The sequence below is a fragment of the Bubalus bubalis genome, chromosome 10 (assembly GCF_019923935.1).
Source record: "Bubalus bubalis isolate 160015118507 breed Murrah chromosome 10, NDDB_SH_1, whole genome shotgun sequence".
Lineage (NCBI taxonomy): Eukaryota > Metazoa > Chordata > Mammalia > Artiodactyla > Bovidae > Bubalus > Bubalus bubalis.
The window spans coordinates 57,027,942-57,042,918 of NC_059166.1; the positions used below are offsets into that span (position 1 = coordinate 57,027,942).

General features: G+C 38.8%; 1 pseudogene; it reads left to right on the forward strand.

Annotated features, from left to right (window-relative positions):
* Positions 1–527: 527 nt before the first annotated feature.
* The window catches only part of LOC102398872, a 32,127-nt pseudogene continuing 17,677 nt past the window's right edge, over positions 528–14,977 (forward strand).

Here is a 14,977-nt window from a genome sequence, read left to right on the forward strand (position 1 = left end):
ATTGTTAAATTAAGGTTCTCTTAAATTTGACACCCAAAATAGAAAGCCAAGAAAAGGGACACAAATGACATATCTTGGATTAAACTTTTGAACTCTTTAGCTAAGTGGCTAACATTTCGTTACATTCTTATCAGACTCACGTAATTGGAATAGAAAATAAATATACCCCCAAGCTAATTCAAGTGCTTTTCAGACCTAGAGAACATATACTTACTACCTATAAATTTCCCTGTTTTCATCACATGTATATGTGGATTTTTGCATATTAACATATCATGAAAATTTGGGGTTTGGATATTCAAAACATATATGTATAATATATGTATAGTATATACACACATATATACTATATACACACATATACACATATGTGTATATATGTATACTATACTTTTATTTTAGTGTATATATATCCACCAAAGTGGATACAGTGCACAGCTGTTGATACACCTGGTGATGAAAGTAAAACCCCAAATACTGCAAATAACAGTCCTGGAATGTTAGGTTCATGAATCAAGGAAAACGACATGATCATGATGAGATGGTAAGAATAAACATCAACATCCTTGGAATCAACAAACTAAAATGGATGGGAATGGGAAAATTTAATTTAGATGACCGTTATATCTACTACTTGGGGCAAGAATCCCATAGAAGAAATGGAGTAGCCCTCATAATCAACAAGAGTCCAAAATACAGTACTTGGGTGCAGCCTCAAAAATGACAGCCCAATTTTGGTTCATTTCCAAGGAAAGCCATTCAACATCAGAGTAATCCTAGTCTATGCCCCTACCACCGATGCTGCAGAAGCTAAAGTCGATCAGTTCTGTGAAGATCTAGAAGACCTCCTAGAACTAACACCTAAAAAAGATGTTTTATTCATCATCAGGAATTGGAATGCAAAAGTAGAAAGTCAAAATATACCTGGAGTAACAGGCAAGTTTGGCCTTGGAGAACAAAATGAAGCAAGGCAAAGGCTGATTGAATTCTGCCAAGAGTGTGTATCAGTCATAGGAAATACTTTTTCAACAACACAAGAGACAGCTTTACTCATGGACATCGCCAAATGGTAAATACCAAAATTAAATTGATTACATTCTTTGCAGCCGAAGATGGAGAATCTGTATACAGTCAGCAAAAACAAGACCTGGGGCTGACTGTGGCTCAGATCATCAGCTTCTTATAGCAAAACTCAGGCTTAAAGTTAAGAAAACCAGGAAAACCATTAGGCCAGCCAGCTATGACTTAAATCAAATCCCATATGAATTTGCAGTAGAAGTAAAAAATAGATTCAAGGGACTAGATCTAGATAACAATGTGCCTGAAGAACTGTGGACAGAGGTCCATAATCTTGTACAGGAGGCAGTGAACAAAAACATCCCAAAGAAAAAAGAAAGAAGAGCAGAGAGAAGAGAGTAGAAAGGGAGAGAGGGAAAGGCATATCCAATTATATGCAGAGTTTCAAAGAATAGCTAAAAGGGAAGGAACAAGAAGGCCTTCTTCAATGAATGGTGTTTAATAATAGAAGAAAACACCAAAGACTAGATATCTCTTCAAGAAAACTGGAAACATCAAGGGAGTATTCTGCTGTAAGATGGGCACAATAAAGGATAAAAATGATAGAGACCTAGTAGATGCTGAAGAGATCAAAAAGAGATGGAAAGAATACACAGAAGTACTGTATTTAAAAGATCTTTTTTTTAAATTTTATTTTATTTTTAAACTTTACATAACTGTATTAGTTTAATGAACCGGATTACTATGATAGTGTGGTTAGTCACCCAGAGGCAGACATTCTGGAGTGCAAAGTTAAGTGGGCTTGAGACACGCTGCTGTTAATAAAGCTAGTGGATGCAATGAAATTCCAACAGAACTATTCAAATCCCTGAAGGAGGATGCCATCAAGGTTTTGCATTCATTATGTCAGCTAATCTGGAAGACCCAGCAGTGGCCACAGGACTGAAAAAATTCAATCCTAATCCTAATAACCAAGAAGGGTAGTACCAAAGAATGTGTTAACCATTGGATAGTTGCACTCATCTCCCATGCTAGTAAGGTCATACTTAAAATCTTAGATGGTAGGCTTCAGTATTATGAGAACCAAGGACTCCCAGATACCCAAGCTGGATTTAGAAAAGGAAGAGGAACTAGAGATCAAATCACCAACATTCACTGGATTGTAGAGAACAAGGGAATTTCAGAAAAAAAAAAAAAAAATCTATCCCTGTTCCATTGACTACACTAAAGCCTCTGACTCTGTACATCATGACAAACTTAGGAAAGCTCTTAGAGAGATGCAAATACCAGACCATCTTACCTGTCTCCTGAGAATCCTGTGCAGGTCAGGAAGCAACAGCTAGAACCCTGTACAGAACAACTGATTGGTTCAAGATCAAGAAAGGAGTATGACAGTGCTGTCTGCTATCACTGTTTAACCTTTAGGCTGAGCACATCAATGCCAGGCTGGATGAGTTACAAGCCAGAATCAAGATAGCCAAGAGAAATATCAACAGCCTCAGATATGCAAATAATACCACCCTAATGACAGAAAGTGAAGAGGAACTAAAGAGCCTATTGATGAGGGTGAAGGAGAAGAGTAAAAGAGCTGGCTTAAGATAAAATATTAGAAAAACTAAGATCATGGCATCCAGCACCATTCAGGTCAGTTCAGTTCAGTTGCTCAGTCATGTCCGACTCTTTGCGACCCCATGAATCGCAGCACACCAGGCCTCCCTGTCCATCACCAACTCCCTGAGTTCACTCAGACTCACATCCATCCAGTCAGTGATGCCGTCCAGCCATCTCATCCTCTGTTCTCCCCTTCTCCTCCTGACCCCAATCCCTCCCAGCATCAGAGTTTTTTTCAATGAGTCAACTCTTTGCATGAGGTGGCCAAAGTACTGGAGTTTCAGCTTTAGCATCATTCTTCCAAAGAAATCCCAGGACTGATATCCTTCAGAAAGGACTGGTTGGATCTCCTTGCAGTCCAAGGGACTCTCAATAGTCTTCTTCAACACCACAGTTCAAAAGCATCAATTCTTCAGCACTCAGCCTTCTTCACAGTCCAACTCTCACATCCATACATGACCACAGGAAAAACCATAGCCTTGACTAGACAGACCTTTAATTGGCAAAGTAATGTCTCTGGTTTTGAATATGCTATCTAGGTTGGTCATAACTTTCCTTCCAAGAAGTAAGCGTCTTTTAATGTCATGGCTGAAGTCACCATCTGCAGTGATTTTGGAGCCCAAAAAAATAAGTCTGACACTGTTTCCACTGTTTACCCATCTATTTGCCATGAAGTGATGGGACCGGATGCCATGATCTTCATTTTCTGAATGTTGAGCTTTAAGCCTACTTTTTCACTCTCCACTTGCACTTTCATCAAGAGGCTTTTTAGTTCCTCTTCACTTTCTGCCATAAGGGTGGTGTCATATGCATATCTGAGTTATTGATATTTCTCCTGGCAATCTTGATTCCAGCTTGTGTTTCTTCCAGCCCAGCATTTCTCATGATGTACTCTGCATAGAAGTTAAATAAGCAGGGTGACAATATACAGCCTTGACATACTAGTTTTCCTATTTGGAATCAGTCTGTTGTTCCATGTCCAGTTATAACTGTTGCTTCCTGACCTGCATGCAGGTTTCTCAAGAGGCAGATCAGGTGGTCTGGTATTCCCATCTCTTGAAGAATTTTCCACAGTTTATTGTGATCCACACAGTCAAAGGCTTTGGCACAGTCAATAAAGCAGAAATAGATGTTTTTCTGGCACTCTCTTGCTTTTTCCATAATCCAGAGGATGTTGGCAATTTGATCTCTGGTTCCTCTTCCTTTTCTAAAACCAGCTTGAACATCAGGAAGTTTATGGTTCATGTATTGCTGAAGCCTGGCTTGGAGAATTTTGAGCATTACTTTACTAGCATGTGAGATGAGTGCAATTGTGCAGTACTTTGAGAATTCTTTGGCATTGCCTTTCTTTGGGATTGGAATGAAAACTGACCTTTTTCAGGCCTGTGGCCACTGCTGAGTTTTCCAAATTTCCTGGAGTATTGAGTGCAGCACTTTCACAGCATCATCTTTCAGGACTTGAAATAGCTCAACTGGAATTCCATCACCTCCACTTGCTTTGTTCATAGTGATTCTTTCTAAGGCCCACTTGACTTCACATTCCAGGATGTCAGGCTCTAGGTGAGTGATCACACCATCGTGTTTATTTGGGTCGTGAAGATCTTTTGTGTACAGTTCTTCTGTGTATGCTTGCCACCTCTTCTTAATATGTTCTGCTTCTGTTAGGTCCATACCATTTCTGTCCTTTATTGAGCCCATCTCTGCATGAAATGTTCCCTTGGTTTCTCTAATTTTCTTGAAGCAATCTCTAGTCTTTCCCTTTCTGTTGCTTTCCTCTATTTCTTTGCATCAATCGCTGAGAAAGGCTTTCTTATCTCTTCTTGCTATTCTTTGGAACTCTGCATTCAGATGCTTATATCTTTCCTTTTCTCCTTTGCTTTTTGCTTCTCTTCTTTTCAAGCTATTTGTAAGGCCTCCCCAGACAGCCATTTTTCTTTTTTGCATATCTTTTCCATGAGGATGTTCTTGATCCCTGTCTCCTGTACAATGTCACGAACCTCAGTCCATAGTTCATCAGGCACTCTATCTCTCAGATCTAGTCCCTTAAACCTATTTCTCACTTCTACTGTATAATCATAAGGGATTTGATTTAGGTCATACCTGAATGGTCTAGTGGTTTTCCCTACTTTCTTCAATTTCAGTCTGAATTTGGTAATAAGGAGTTCATGATCTGAGCCACAGTCAGCTCCTCGTCTTTTTTTTTGTTGACTTTATAGAGCTTCTCCATCTTTGGCTGCAAAGAACATAATCAATCTGATTTCAGTGCTGACCATCTGGTGATGTCCATGTATACAGTCTTCTCTTGTGTTGTTGGAAGAGGGTGTTTGCTATGACCAGTGCGTTCTCTTGACAAAATTCTATTAGTCTTTGCCTTGCTTCATTCCGTATTCCAAGGCCAAATTTGCCTGTTACTCCAGGTGTTTCTTGACTTCCTACTTTTGCATTTCAGTCTCCTATAATGAAAAGGACATCTTTTTGGGTGTTAGTTCTAAAAGGTCTTGTAGGTCTTCATAGAACTGTTCAACTTCAGCTTCTTCAGTGTTACTGGTTGGGGCATAGACTTGGATTACTGTGATATTGAATGGTTTGCCTTGGAAATGAACAGAGATCATTCTGTCGTTTTTGAGATTGCATCCAAGTACTGCATTTTGGACTCCTTTGTTGACCATGATGGCTACTGCATTTTTTCTGAGGGATTCCTGCCTGCAGTAGTAGATATATTGGTCATCTGAGTTAAATTCACCCATTCCAGTCCATTTTAGTTTGCTGATTCCTAGAATGTCGATATTCACTCTTGCCATCTCTTGTTTGGCCACTTCCAATTTGCCTTGATTCATGGACCTGACATTCCAGGTTCCTATGCAATATTGTCTTTACAGCATCGGACCTTGCTTCTATCACCAGTCACATCCACAGCTAGGTATTCTTTTTGCTTTGGCTCCATCCCTTCATTCTTTCTGGAGTTATTTCTCCACTGATCTCCAGTAGCATATTGGGCACCTACTGACCTGGGGAGTTTCTCTTTCAGTATCCTATCATTTTGCCTTTTCATACTGTTCATGGGGTTCTAAAGGCAAGAATACTGAAGTTGTGTGCCATTCCCTTCTCCAGTGGACCACATCCTGTCAGATCTCTCCACCATGACCCGCCCATCTTGGGTGGCCCCACGGGCATGGCTTTGTTTCATTGAGTTAGACAAGGCTGTGGTCCTAGTGTGATTAGATTGACTAGTTTTCTGTGAGTATGGTTTCAGTGTGTCTGCCTTCTGATGCCCTCTTGCAACACCTACCATCTTACTTGGGTTTCTCTTACCTTGGGCGTGGGGTATCTCTTCATGGCTGCTCCAGCAAAGCGCAGCTGCTGCTCCTTACCTTGGACGAGGGGTACCTCCTCACCACTGCCCTTCCTGACCTTCAAGGTATGAAAATGGCAGCCCCATTACTGCATGGCAAGTAGAAGGGGAAAATGTGGAAATAGTGACAGATTTCCTTTCTTGAGCCCCAAAACAACTGTGGATGGTGACTGCAAACATGAAATCAGGAGACAGTTGGTTCTTGCCAGGAAGGTCATGACAAACCTAGAAAGTATGTTGAAAAGCAGAGACATTACTCTAATGCAAAGGTCCGTATAGTCAAGGCTATGGTCTTTCCAGTGGTCACGTTTGGTTGTGAGAGGTAGACCGTACAGAAGGCAGAATGCCAAAGAATTGATATCTTCAAGGTGTGGTGCTGGAGAAGACTCCTGAAACTCCCCTGGACAGCAAGATCAAACCAGTCAATCTTAAGGGAGATCGACCCTGAATGTTCACTGGAAGGACTGGTGCTGAAGCTGAAGTTCCAATATTTTGGTCATCTGATGCAAACAGACAACTCATAGGAAAAGTCCCTGATGCTGGGAAAGATTGAGAGCAGAAAGAGAAGAGGACTTCAGAGGATGAGATGGCTGGATGGCATCACTGATGCAATGAACATGAACTTGGGCAAACTCCTGGAGATAGTGAAAGACAGGGAGGCCTGGGGCGCTGCAGTCCATGAGGTTGCAAGGAGTCAGACACAACTGGGAGACTGAGCAACAACAACAATGTCTATCTATCTATCTATCTATATTGTTGATTTTCCACCCCTCACCACATACTCCAGCCTTGTGTTGAAACTTAGCTATAAACCTCCCTGATATTTATTGCCAGCATTTTGTTCTTGAAAGAGAAAATATATAGCTTCTTGTTGAGAAATCTTACCATATTTGAGGAGAAATGAAGTAAGAACATTAATTTTTAGGTCTAGAATAAATCACAAACTCTGAATCCTGTTTATAATATAAGTTGGTTTGAAATATTTAACTTTTCTCATATAAGTGAAATGTTTCTTTGGGTAACCCAAAGCAAAATATAATTTTATGATCCAATTCACTTAATTCAAAACAGCAAATATTTTTAACCACCTACTTGTTGAACATATAGTATAGATTGTATAAAGATGTGTAAAAGAGTTCATTGTTTCTAATTTTCCAAATGAATGAAATTGCCCTTAAAAGAAATGCTACAAAATTTACTGCAGTTTACCACAAAAAGGAGTTTGGTGTGAAAAGCAAGTTTGTATCATGCCTGGCTTACTTTGTTCTGTAGACATATCTTCAGCTTCCTTCTTCAAAATAAACACTAAAGAGCCATAAATAATGACTGGAAGTTAACCCATGAGGTCAAAATTTTCTTGATATTCTTAGTAAATAGTATTTCTTCTTACTTATAATCCATGGCCATAGGTTTTTAAATTTTGTGTAGTATTTAGCCTAAATGATATTAACATTATCCCCATTGTGTAAATAAACAGGCACAGCTTTTTTTTTTTTTATGTTTACTACTTATTTAGATTTTAATACCTGTGTGATCAACATTAAGAACTTGAGAAAGAGATTATGGAGGGAGTAAATATAATTATATTAATAAAACTCTTGAGAAAAGGAAAGCACTGGATAATCAACAAGTTGAGACAAGGGCTAAAAATAAATAACCATTATCTGACAAAATGGACAACTCAGTCATCAAGAAGGAACTATTACTGATGGAATACTTACAGAAACATCTAATCTTTTTCTCACCGCAATTCTATGTAATTATAATCATATCACTGAATAAAAACTGATGAGTCAAATGGTTGAGTTATTTTCCATACTTAACACAGATAACAAATTATTAAAGAAAGGAAAGCAAACAAACAACTAACTTGGTTTTAAAGTCTATATTTTCTCCTCTCAATCATGCCACATTCTTCAAATATGAAAGTTAAGGAAACCACAAATATAAGAACGTTGTCACAAACTCACTCTAGTTAGAGTTTGTATGATTTGAGAGAGGCAAACAGTGTATGTGGGTCATGTCTTGTGATGCTCTAGTCATTGTAAGAGATGAATAATTAAAATAATATGTTTAAATTAAATTATGTTTAATTTCTTTTGAAACAATATGCTTAATTGAAATAATGTTCTTTTAAAAGAGACAGAATTCAACTGATGAAATTAATGAATGAAATAAAAGATGCCTTGATATTTCAAGTTTCAGTTTTAGAATAAAGCTTATATTATTATAAGAAAGAACTTTCAGTTAATTTATTGTTATTTACACTTGGTTTCTTCAGTATTCTCTTCTAGGTACAGATGAAGGAAAATGACAAAAGTGGGAAGAAAAAGGGTTGCTTAGGGAAATATTGGGAGTAAATATATTTGTTCCTCATTTTCCTTGGTATCCTTCAAGAGTATGGGATATGCTAATTGACAGTGACTTCAATATTAAAATGTTTATTTCTTAACCATTAAGTAGAATACTTAAGTAGAATACAATAAAAAGAGATAATCGTCCTGATTCATGCAACAGCATCAATGCATCTCAAAAATGTTGTGCTAAACAAAAGAAATCAGAGGTAGTCAGGAGGCTATTTTTTGTCCTTATAGAAACCAAAGACATTTGCTTCAAAGTTCATTTGTTAATTAAAAACTTTCATAGATATAATTTATTTTTGAGACTTAGATCATATGTTTTTAGATCATATGCATTTTTATATAAATATTTATTGAGGTACTGTGCTTTGTGTTGGGAACCAGTTTGATTAGTGGAAAGTTCCTTGATATCAAGGAGCTCATAGTTTATTTACAGAGATAGGTAAAGCTAGAAATTTCAATGGAATAAAAAGAAAAGACAGTTTAAGACCTTAATAAATGTTGTTATTTTTAAAGTTAAAGATACAATACAGTCTACCTCCATACCCACACGTTCTGCATCTGTGGATGTGGATTTAACCAATCATGGACTAAAAATATTTGGGGAAAAACAGCATTCCAGAAAGTTCTAAAGAGATAATCTTGAATTTGCCTTGTACTGGCAATTATTTACATTTGCATTCTATTTACAACTGTTTATATAGTGTTTGCATTGTGTTATATGTTATATATATATATATATCTGTAATAACTAATCAAGAGTTGGAGAAGCTCTACACAGACAGCAAAAAAAAGACCAGGAGCTGACTGTGGCTCAGATCATGAACTCCTTATTGCCAAATTCAGACTTAAATTTTAAAAAGTAGGGAAAACCACTAGACCATTCAGGTATGACCTAAATCAAATCCCTTACGATTATACAATGGGAGTGAGAAATAGATTCAAGGGACTAGATCTGATAAAGTACCTGAAGAACTATGGACGGAGGTTTGTGATATTGCACAGGAGGCAGGAATCAAAACCATCCCCAAGAAAAAGAAATGTGAAAAGTCCAAATGGCCGTCTGAGACCTTACAAATAGTTGTGAAAAGAAGAGAAATGAAAAGTAAAGGAGAAAAGGAAAGATATATCCATTTGAATGCAGAGTTCCAAAGAATAGCAAGGACACATAAGAAAGTTTTCTTCAGTGATCAGTGCAAAGAAATAGAGGAAAACAATAGGATGGGAAAGATGAGATATCTCTTCAAGAAAATTAGAGATACCAAGGGAACATTTCATGTAAAGATGGGCACTATAAAGGACAGAAATGGTGTGGACCTAACAAAAACAGAAGATATTAAGAAGAGGTGGCAAGAATACATAGAAGAACTATACAACAAAGAACTTCATGACCCAGATAATCACAATGGTGTGAAAACTCACTTAGAGCCAGACATCCTGGAATGTTAAGTCAAGTGGGCCTTTGGAAACATTACTACAAATAAAGCTAGTGGAGGTGATGAAACTCCAGTTGAGCTATTTCAAATCTTAAAAGATGATGCTGTGAAAGTGCTGCACTCAATATACCAGCAAAAGTGGAAAACTCAGCAGTGTACACAGGACTGGAAAAGGTCAGTTTTCATTCCAATCCCAAAGAAAGGCAGTGTCAAAGAATGCTCAAACTACTGCACAATTATACTCATCTCACCTGCTAGTAAAGTGATGCTCAAAGTTCTCCAAGTCAAGCTTCAACAGTACGTGAACTATGAAATTCCAGATGTTGAAGCTGGATTTAGAAAAGACAGAGGAATCAGAGATCAAATTGCCAACATCTGTTGGATCATTGAAAAGCAAGATTGTTCCAGGAAAAAAAAAAAATCTATTTCCACTTTATTGACTATACCAAAGCCTTTGACTGTGAGGATCACAATAAACTGTGGACAATTCTGAAAGAGATGGGAATACCAGACCACCTGACCTGCCTCCTGAGAAATCTGTATGCAGGTCAGGAAGCAACAGTTAGAACTGGACATGAAACAATAGACTGGCTCCAAATCTGGAAAGGAGTACGTCAAGACTGTATATTGTCACCCTGCTTATTTAACTTCTATGCAGAGTACATCATGAGAAATGCCGGGCTGGAGGAAGCACAAGCTGGAATCAAGATTGCCAGAAGAAATATCAATAACCTCAGATACGCAGATAACCCCACCCTTATGGCAGAAAGTGTGGAAGAACTAAAGAGCCTCTTGATGAAAGTGAAAGAGGAGAGTGAAAAAGTTAGCTTAAGACTCAACATTCAGAAAACTATGATTGTGGCATCTGGTCCCATTACTTCATGGGAAATAGATGGGGAAACAGTGGAAACAGTGTCAGACTTTATTTTGGGGGCTCCAAAATCACTGCAGATGCTGACTGTAGCCATGAAATTAAAAGACGCTTACTCCTTTGAAGAAAAGTCATGACCAAACTAAACAGCATATTAAAAATCAAAGAGCTTATTTTGCCAACAAAAGTCCATCTAGTGAAAGCTATGGATTTTCCAGTAGTCATGTGTAGATGTGAGAGTTGTACTATAAAGAAAGCTGAGCGCCAAAGAATTGATGCTTTTGAACTGTGGTCTTGGAAAATTCTTGAGAGTCCCTTGGACTGCAAGGAGATCCAACCAGTCCATCCTAAAGGAAATCAGTCCTGAATATTCATTGGAAAGACTGATGCTGAAGCTGAAACTTGAATATGTTGGCCACCTGATGCGAAGAGCTGACTCATTTGAAAAGACCCTGATGCTGGGAAAGGTTGAAGGCGGGAGGAGAAGGGGACTACAGAGGATGAGATGGTAGGATGGCTACACCAACTCAATGGACATGAGTTTGAGTCAACTCCAGGAGCTGGTGATGGAAAGTGAGGTCTGACATGCTGCAGTCCATGAGGTCTCAAAGAGTCAGACATGACTGAGTGACTGAACTGAACTCTAATAATCTAGAGATGGTTTAAAGTATGTTCATGGGTTTTATGTAAATACCACACCATGTTTTATAAGGGACTTGAGTACCTATAGATTTTGGTATTTACAGGGGTCCTAGAACCTATCCCCTCTGGATATAAAGAGACTTACTGTGTTTCACTGAAGAAGAATATCTAATATAGACATAAGTGAAGGATTGTAAGTGCTTCTGAATACAAATGAGAAAGCTAAACATCTTGATTTTGAAGGTTGTTAATCAAAATAACTGGTGGTGCACATAAAAATGTTGAATGAACTTAATTTCCAATAATAAACTATATAGAAGAAAAGCATTATCATCATAACAATTTTAGACAAAAATAACTTTTTTTTTTTTTTTTTTTTAGAATCTGTTCAATTGTAAATGATGAGATCAGTTTTCAGAATTCACGTAGAAGTAATACTGCTACGGGAGATACTCTGCTTTTGAATCACTTCCTAAAGTTCTTCATGTAATGATATAATTGTGTCACCACTATGTGCATTTCCATTTGCCCTGCTTATGCCAACTATCTCAGGGACTGCTTTCCATTTTGTACAACCACTATGATCAGCAGAAAATGTCAGAGTGAATCAGTGGGTACCCTTTTTTGTTTATAAGAAAACAATTAAGTAACTGATGTGGAAGACCCATTGAATTTACTATAGTTCCATACTTGGCCTGTTCCATACTGTAAGTCTTCTTTGGCATTTACACACTTTTTTTTTTTTTTTTTTTTACATTTGATTCTTACTAAGCAAGTATTGTTACTTGCTACTCAACATCACGAATCCAGTTCTGAATCAGGAGATTGAGGCATTCAGTCTTTCGGAAGACACTTCATCAGGGCTCTCTGAGGACCGAGTTGTCAGCGTGAGCTTCCAGGTTCTCTATCCAATCGTTATTATGAGTCTTGGGGTGTTTTATGATGCCGGTGATGTGGGTTTCCAGAGGAACATCACTGTCAAGCTTTATCAGGCAGAACAGGAGGAGGCCCTCTTCAATGCTTGCTTCAGTCCTCTGAACTGTGGTGTGCAGGTGAACAAGCTGTGGTACAAGCCTGTGGAGCAATTCATCTTACCCGAGAGCTTTGAAGGTACAATCATGTGGGAGAGTCAAGACCTCCAAGGCCTGGTGTCAAGGAATCTCCACAAAGTGAGTTAACGATGGAGGAGGAGTTCTCAGAGTCATTACAACTGGGGAGGGTGCCTTGCCTCATGAATTCATGGAAGGTGTGGAGGGAGTTGCAGGTGGTTTTATTTATACTATTCAGGAAGGTGATGCTCTTTTAAAGACCCTTCATTCTCGCCCTTGAAGACTTCTCAATCATATACATAATCTCCAAGAGGAGGATGACTTACTAAAGGAAGAAAGCAGCCTCTATGATGACATTGTGTTTGTGGATGTTGTTGACACTTATGGAAATGTTCCTGCAAAATTATTGAACTTCTATAGATGGGGCTCCATCAGTGACCTCAGAGTCCTTTATCACGGAAGTTTATGCAGTCCATGGGGTTGCTAAGAGTTGGGGAGAGTGAGCGACTTCACTTTCACTTTTCACTTTCATGCATTGGAGAAGGAAATGGCAACCCACTCCAGTATTCTTGCCTGGAGAATCCCAGGGATGGAGGAGCCTGGTGGGCTTTCATCTATGGGGTCGCACAGAGTCGGACACAATTGCAGCGACTTAGCAGCAGCAAGCAAGTATTGTAAAATCAGAACTGTAAACATACATTATGTGTGCTGTGTGCTAAGTCATTTCAGTCATGTCCTACTCTTTGTGACCCCATGGAATGTAGCCTGCCAGGCTCCTCTCCTTGGGATTCTCCAGGAAAGAATACTGGAGTGGGTTACCATGCCCTCCTCCAAGATACCTTCCTGACTTAGGAATCAAACCCATGTCTCTTTTGTCTCCTGGATTGACAGGAGTGTTCTGTACCACTAGTGCCACTTGGGGAAGCCCTGACATACATTATAGGCACACCAAAATAAGATGAAATAGTCCTTTCCTTTATTTCAGATACTACTAAGAAAGAATGATCTTAATGATTTTTAACTGTATTTTCCCAAACCTATCTGTCCCAAAACCTATCTAATCCCATGTTCTAAATGTCAGCAAATCCTGTTGGCTTCATCCTCAAAATCTATTACAAATATGACTGCAGCTCACCATCTACACCTCTGCTATGCTTATTCAAGCCATCATTACCTCTCATCTGGACTGTTGTAATGAGGCTTTTACTGAGTTTCTCATTTTCTGTCTTTCCCTCCTACAGTTTGTTCTCCACAGAGTAGACACTGTGGTTCTTTCAAATTGTAAATCAAAGACTTATTCCTCTGCTTAAAATTATCTAATAGCTTCTCATCTCTTCCAGAAAAAAATTCAGAGGTCCTAAGTGACCTCTGACCTCTGCTACCTCACTGGCATTATTCGTAACCACTGTCCCATTTAGTTCCTTCTGACAGCTCTGTGGCACTCTGACCTTTTGCTCCGTGACCTTGCCAAGTTAACGCTATCCAGGCCCTTCCTGTGCCTGCTATGTCTCTTCATGGGAAGCTTTCCAACTGGTATCCAGACAGTGCACTACCTACCCTTACTCAAATCTTTGCTTTAATTTCGTTTTCCCGATTATTTCTCTACTATATTTTATTTGATCACTACTATTACAGCCTAAAATGCTGTATATATATTTTTTCTTTTTCCATCCTCTTTCTTTAACTATAAGAGAAAAAAAAAAAAAACCTCTGTGACAATTATGACTTTTTAATTTTTGTCTATAGTTGCTTCTCCAACACCAAGAAGAAAGCCTAGCATATACTAGGCGTTCAGTAATCATTTCATAAATGATTGAATGGATTATATAATTAGTGTATGGCTGTATTTGTTCAGAACTAAGAACTATTTATTAGTATATATTAACTATCCATTCAGTGCAATTTAGTCGCTATATCCTGTCTGACATTTTGCGACCCCATGAATCGCAGCAGGCCAGGCCTCCTTGTCCATCATCAACTCCCAGAGTTCACTCAAACTCATGTCCATCGAATCGGTGATGCCATCCAGCCATTTCAACCTCTGTCATCCCCTTCTCCTACTGCCCCTAATCCCTCCCAGCATCAGAGTCTTTTCCAATGAGTCAACTCTTCACATGAGGTGGCCAAAGTACTGGAGTTTCAGCTTTAGCATCATTTCTTCCAAAGAAATCCCAGGGCTGATCTCCTTCAGAATGGACTGGTTGGATCTCCTTGCAGTCTAAGGGACTCTCAAGAGTCTTCCCAACACCACAGTTCAAAAGCATCAATTCTTCGGCACTCAGCTTTCTTCACAGTCCAACTCTCACATCCATACATGACCATTAGAAAAACCATAGTCTTGACTAGACGGACCTTTGTTGGCAAAGTAACATCTCTGCTTTTGAATATGCTATCTAGGTTGGTCATAACTTTCCTTCCAAGGAGTAAGCGTCTTTTAATGTCATGGCTGCAGTCACCATCTGCAGTGATTTTGGAGCCCAAAAAAATGAAGTCCGATACTGTTTCCATGGTTTCCCCATCTATTTCCCATGAAGTGATGGGACCAGATGCCATGATCTTGGTTTTCTGAATGTTGAGCTTCAGGCCAACTTTTTCACTCTCCACTTTCACTTTCATCAAGAGGCTTTTGAGTTCCTCTT